The sequence below is a fragment of the Sardina pilchardus genome, chromosome 9 (genome assembly GCF_963854185.1).
Source record: "Sardina pilchardus chromosome 9, fSarPil1.1, whole genome shotgun sequence".
NCBI classification, from domain to species: domain Eukaryota; kingdom Metazoa; phylum Chordata; class Actinopteri; order Clupeiformes; family Clupeidae; genus Sardina; species Sardina pilchardus.
In genome coordinates, this window is record NC_085002.1 from 2,881,852 (window position 1) to 2,889,351 (window position 7,500).

Genomic DNA, 7,500 nt, shown 5'->3' on the forward strand with positions numbered 1-7,500 from the left:
ACCGTATATCTGTGTGTGTGTGTGTGTGTGTGTGTGTGTGTGTGTGTGTGTGTGTGTGTGTGTGTGTGTGTGTGTGTGTGTGTGTGCCACATCTGACAGGTCCGTAGTGCCTGTTGGGCAGAGAGAGGAAATCTCTGCAGTGCTGACGTAGTCTGTCCTGCTTCATTCAAACTATCAAAATGTTTGGGCTTCATTGTTTTACTCTCTCTCTCTCTCTCTCTCTCTCTCTCTCTATCTCTCACTCTCTCATTATCATACTCTCTCTCTATCTTTCTGTCTCTCTCACACTCGTACACTCTCTCTCTTACTCTCCCTCTCTCTCTCTCTCTCTATCTCCCTTTCTCTCTCTCTTTGTCTCTCTCTCGCTCTTTCTTTCTGTTCCCAAACCAACCTATCCCTCTGTGTGTGTGTGTGTGTGTGCGTGCGTGCGTATGTGTGTGTGTGTGTGTGTGTGTGTGTGCGTGTGTGTGGATAGTTGAATAGACCTCAGAGTTATGCATTGATCTGTGTGCTACTGCTGTGCCTGTGGGCCAGACTGGTCTCTGTGTGTGTGTGTGTGTGTGTGTGTGTGTGTGTGTGTGTGTGTGTGTGTGTGTGTGTGTGTGTGTGTGTGTGTGTGTGTGTGTGTGTGTGTGTGTGTGTGTGTGTGTGGGCCAGACTGGTCCCTCTGGAAAAGTCCAGCGATCAGGAGAATGTAGCCGAGTCAGGAGCCTGATGACTGGACACAGACTGACCTGTCTGCTGGACACATAGCATGCAGTACACACACACACACACACACACACACACACACACACACACACACACACACACACACACACACAGACACGCACACACACACAGACACACACACACACACACACACACACACACACACACACACACACACCTGCCTCCTACACACACATCTGTTTTTGGTGTAGATGGTGGTGTTTTTGGTGTAGATGGTGGTGTTTTTTGGTGTAGATGGTGGTGTTTTTTGGTGTAGATGGTGGTGTTTTTGGTGTAGCTGGTGGTGTTTTTGGTGTAGCTGGTGGTGTTTTTTGGGGTAGATGGTGGTGTTTTTTGGGGTAGATGGTGGTGTTTTTGGGGTAGATGGTGGTGTTTTTGTGTAGATGGTGGTGTTTTGGTGTAGATGGTTGTATGCAGGGTGAGATGGTGGTGTGCAGGGTGAGATGGTGGTGTTTTCTGACACTGCTGTAGCAGACATGTGCAGTGTCCTGCTGTATTTGAAATAGATTCAGGTTTAAGGTTATTTGCCACTCACATGCACACACACACACACGCACACAGTTTCCGTATCTGCAGATGATGTATGTGTGTGTGTATGTGTGTGTGCACAGAGGAGGCTCTTGCCCTGTGTGTGTCTCACTGGAGACGCAGGAGAAACATGATACCCCAAACGACTGCTTTTCCCCCAGCAAGGGACTGGAAATGGAGTTTAGCATCGATTAGGAGCTGGGGGTTAGGCCTGAGAGATTGTGTGTGTGTGTGTGTATATCTGTGTGTATGTGTGGATACGTGTGTGGATGTTTTTCTGGGACTTCCTCCTAGCATAGACAGTGTATGTGTGTGTTGTGTGTATGTGTCTGGAAAGGTGTGTGTGTGTGTGTGTGTGTGTCTGTGTGTGTGTGTTTGTGTCTGGAAAGGTTTTTTTCTGTGTGTGTGTGTGTGTGTGTGTGTGTGTGTGTGTGTGTCTGGAAAGGTTTTGTGTGTGTGTGTGTGTGTGTCAGGAGTGTGATGATAGATGTGTTGGAGTAGAGAGGAGAGCAGGCGCCTGTCTGCAAGATGAGCCTCTTGCTGCCTCCTGATCTAGGGTACAGTGGACACAACGGGGACGGACATGCCATCAGTACAGACATGCCATCAGCATAGATGGGCACAGACATGCCATCAGCACAGTGGGCACAGACATGCCATCAGCACAGACATGCCATCAGCACAGACATGCCATCAGCATAGACATGCCATCAGCACAGACGTGCCATCAGCACAGTGGGCACAGACATGCCATCAGCACAGACATGCCATCAGCATAGACATGCCATCAGCACAGACGTGCCATCAGCACAGACATGCCATCAGCACAGTGGGCACAGACATGCCATCAGCTCAGCACAGACATGCCATCAGCACAGACAAGCCATCAGCACAGTGGGCACAGACATGCCATCAGCACAGACATGTCATCAGCACAGACATGCCATCAGCACAGACGGGTACAGCCATGCCATCAGCACAGTGGGCACAGACATGCCATCAGCACAGACATGCCATCAGCACAGTGGGCACAGACATGCCATCAGCACAGACATGCCATCAGCATAGACATGCCATCAGCACAGACATGCCATCAGCACAGACATGCCATTAGCTCAGATGGGGATGAAGGTGATGATGGTTATGATAGTTGTGGTGATAGTGGTGATGACAATGATGGTGATGAAGAAGAAGAAGAAGATGATGATGTCAGTTGTAGTGATGATGATGATGGTGGTGATGATGATGATGACAATGATGATGATACTGATGATGGTGATGATAGTTGTAGTGATGATGGTGATGATGCTGATGATGATGCTGATGATGATGATGATGATTCTGATGATGATGATGATGATGATGATGATGATGATGATGATGATGATGATGATGCTGATGATAGTTGGATGCTGGTTGTGTTGATGCGTCCCTGACTCTGCGGCTGTTAGCTCGTACCCAGCAGAATGCCCTGCAGAGAGATGGAGTGAGCAGGAGAATATGCCCTGTCATGCCCACACCCGCCCAGCTGAGTTGGCACACTGTGATGCTGGCAGTGCCAAGGTCGCGCGGGGGGGGGGGGGGGGGGGGGGGGGGGGGGGGCTCATCTCAGGGTGCCTCCTGGGGCTGGTTAGGACTCAGAGTGCTGACACGGGGCTGGACCAAGGGCTTATATGGCTAGCACATAGCTATATACAGTATGTACTGTATATCTATACTGTTATTATATAGCTATGTATTTATATTCATATGGCCAGCATATAGCCATAAATATATTTACATGTATATCTATACTGTTATTATATAGCCATATATTTATATTCATATGGCTATTATTTAGCTGTATATTTATATTTATACTGTTATTATATACTGTAGCTATATATTTATATTCATATGGATAGCATGTAGCTTTATGTTTATATTCATATGGCTATTATTTAGCTGTATATTATTATTTTCGTTTTTGAAGTAGGGCTTGCTAATGACATATTGCTTGCATTCATCTTGGTAATAAATACTGTTGACCTTATGCATATATAAAGTCATTGAACAGGAGTGTGTGTGTGTGTGTGTGTCTGTGAGAATTGCGTGTTGTGGGGAGACTTGCCACCTTGTCTAGTAGAGAGTGCTCAACCTTGACACGCACGCACACACGCACACACTCTCTCTCTCACACGCACACACACACACACACACACACACACGCAGATGTCACTCATGACTCATTGGATGTGGCACCTATCTGACTCTCCTCTCAGACTGCTGACACAGACAGACTCACACACACACACACACACACACACACACACACACACACACAAATGCTCAGACACATTCACATTATGTACAGGAAATGTTGGTGCTGTGTTGACGTCAGGGTTAGTATGTATTACCAGCTGTTGTTCTAGAAGGTATGTTTGATTTTGCCCCCCCCCTCTCTCTTTCTCTATCCCTCTCTCTCTCTCTTTCCCTCTCTCTCTCTATCCCTCTCTCACTTTATCTCTCTCTCTCATTATGTCATTTTAGAAGTGTCTGATGACATCACCTTTCCCGGCGATGACTAAGCCACACACCTCTGTCTTGCACAAATGAGTGTGTGAGAACAACAGAACAGTCCCTTACAGACCCTTATATCTCAGTCAGAAAACACTCCTGCAACTTCAGGCCCTCAGCTTGCTGCTTGTGTGTGTGTGTGTGTGTGTGTGTGTGTGTGTGTGTGTGGTGTGTGTGTGTGTGTGTGTGTGTGTGTGTGTGTGTGTGTGTGTGTGTGTGTGTGTGTGTGTGTGTGTGTGTGTGTGTGTGTGTGCGTGTGTGCGTGTGTGTGCGCGTTTGATGTTACAGGATGATGCCGCTCTTATGTACATTCTGTTCCCTGGAGGAAGAATAGGATTTTTGTTCAAGATACCAATCACTTTTTTGTCTACACAGTATGTGTGTGTGTGTGTGTGTGTGTGTGTGTGTGTGTGTGTGTTAGATAGCATGCTTTGTGTTTATATGTCTGTGTGTGTGTGTATGTGTGTGTGTGTGTGTGTGTATAAAAGCTCTCTGCTCTTTTGCTTGACAGCTTGCTTTGTTGTGTTCACATGTCTGTTTAATGTATATGGGGGTGTGTGTGTGTGACGTATTAGAAGACCTGCGTTGGCCTGATATGGCCCTCAAACAAATGGCACAGTCTGTCTACAAAGTCTGTGTGACTGAACCACCACCCCCATTGTGTGTGTGTGTGTGTGTGTGTGTGTGTGTGTGTGTGTGTGCGTGCGTGTGTTCACAACAATCAGCCCATTGGATCCTGTATTTACACTGTGTGTAGCTGTTGGATGTGGCTGACATTTTGTCCTTATCTAACCCCTGCCTGCCAGACTAGGGCCACATCAGGGCCACATCAGGGCCAGATCAGGGCCAGATCAGGACCAGATCTCACCCGGAGACAGCTGCTACTGAGAGGCTGTTATGATGTCACAGGCTAAAGTAGGTCAGATGTCACAGCCAGTGACATCATAACAGCACGTGACCTTTGACCTAGGGGCCATTGTGCACCTGTCTGGTGTGAGAGCTGTGGAAGGGGCCGTGCACACAGTGACGAGGCTGAGGAGCAGAGATAGAGGGTCATCACACACGCACACACACACACACACACACACACACACACACACACACACACACACACAAACACACCAACACACACACACACACCGACACCCGACACACACACACACACACGCACACACACACACACACACACACACACACACACACACACCGTCATGGAGACTGGACAGGCAGGACTGCAGTGTTTCAAAGATTTATGCATTTGGCATTCTGTCTGCTTTTGTTCTGTTTTGCTGTTTTTGTGTGTGTGTGTGTGTGTGTGTGTGTGTGTGTGTGTGTGTGTGTGTGTGTGTGTGAGTGTGTTTGTGTGTGTGTGAGTGTGTGTGTGTGTGTGTGTGTGTGTTTGTGTGTGTTTTTGTGTGTTACATTCCTTACTACTGAGTTACTGCTGCTGCAGACATGGTGTGCACGCGTATGTGTGTGTGTGTGTGTGTGTGTGTGTGTGTGTGTGTGTGTGTGCAAGCGTGCATGTGTGTGTGTGGTGCTCGAGTCTCGTTAAATGAAGCAGAGATTGGATTTTAGCGCCGCCTCAGCACCTTTGGCCAGCTAGCGCTCCTCTTCCCTGGAGCACAGGAGCGATCGCCCCGCTTTTCCAATCTCACCTTGTCAATAATACCTACACACACACACACACACACACACACACACACACACACACACACACACACACACACATATATCCCCCGTGCTCCTGTGTACAGTTCTGTAGACGTCTGCAGTATCTGAAGGCCAGGCGCAAGTGATACACACACACACACACACACACACACACACACACACTGACCCTTCCTCGCCATATTTCACTGGACTAGCAGACCACTGGCCACTTGAGAAAGCAATTAGTGGTTTCAGCAGTGTGGCCACTCCAGAGGCAGCAGAGGGAAACTAAGGGCCTTGGGAATTAGTCACGCCACTTTAACCTAGACACATAGCCATCAGGTGTAAATGCCTATACACACACACACACACACACACACACACACACACGCCGAGACACATAGCCATCAGGGTGTAAATGCCTATACACACACACACACACACACACACACACACACACACACACACACACACACCGAGACACATACTGTAGCCATCTGTATGTAAATACCTACACACACACACACTTACAGTACACACACGCATACAGTACACACACACACACACACACACACACACACACACATACACACACCGAGACACATAGCCATCTGTATAAATACCTACACACACACACACTTACAGTACACACACACACACACACACACACATCAGCAAGTTGGATGGGATTCATTTTCTCATGATCCACACGGCATCCTCAACATCAGGGATGGCCAGACTGGCATAGCCCACTAAATGCCCACTGAATGCCCACTGAATGCCCACTGAATGCCCACTGGCATGGCCTACTGAATGCCCACTGAATGCCCACTAAATGCCTACTGAATGCCCACTGGCATAGCCTACTGAATGCCCACTGAATGCCCACTGGCATAGCCTACTGAATGCCCACTGGCATAGCCTACTGAATGCCCACTGGCATAGCCTACTGAATGCCCACTGAATGTCCACTGGCATAGCCTACTGAATGCCCACTGGCATAGCCCACTAAATGCCCACTGAATGCCCACTAAATGCCCACTAAATGCCCACTAAATGCCCACTGAATGCCCACTGAATGCCCACTAAATGCCTACTAAATGCCCACTGAATGCCCACTGGCATGGCCTACTAAATGCCCACTAAATGCCCACTAAATGCCCACTGAATGCCCACTGAATGCCCACTAAATGCCTACTAAATGCCCACTGAATGCCCACTGGCATGGCCTACTAAATGCCCACTAAATGCCCACTGAATGCCCACTGAATGCCCACTAAATGCCTACTAAATGCCCACTGAATGCCCACTGGCATGGCCTACTAAATGCCCACTGAATGCCCACTAAATGCCCACTAAATGCCTACTGAATGCCCACTGGCATGGCCTACTAAATGCCCACTGGCATAGCCTACTGAATTCCCACTGGCCTAGAATTCTAGACGCCCCTATGTATGTAAATACCTACACACACACACACACACTTACAGTACACACACACATACAGTACACACACACACACACGCCGAGACACATAGCCACCTGTATAAATACCTACACACACACACACACTTACAGTACACACACACATACAGTACACACACACACACATACACACCGAGACACATAGCCATCTGTATAAATACCTACACACACACACACACACTTACAGTACACACACACATACAGTACACACACACTTACAGTACACACACACATCAGCAAGTTGGATGGGATTCATTTTCTCATGATCCACACGGCATCCTCAACATCAGGGATGGCCAGACTGGCATAGCCCACTGAATGCCCACTGAATGCCTACTAAATGCCCACTGAATGCCCACTGAATGCCCACTGAATGCCCACTGAATGCCCACTGGCATGGCCTACTGAATGCCCACTGAATGCCCACTGAATGCCTACTGAATGCCCACTGAATGCCCACTGAATGCCCACTGAATGCCCACTGAATGCCCACTGAATGCCCACTGAATGCCCACTGGCATGGCCTACTGAATGCCCACTGAATGC

At 48.2% G+C, this 7,500-nt stretch overlaps 1 protein-coding gene across 2 annotated transcripts in view; it reads left to right on the forward strand.

The window, feature by feature from the left end:
- The window catches only part of rassf5 (Ras association domain family member 5), an 88,937-nt gene that overhangs the window by 19,956 nt on the left and 61,481 nt on the right, over positions 1-7,500 (forward strand). The gene's annotated exons all lie outside the window — the stretch shown is intronic.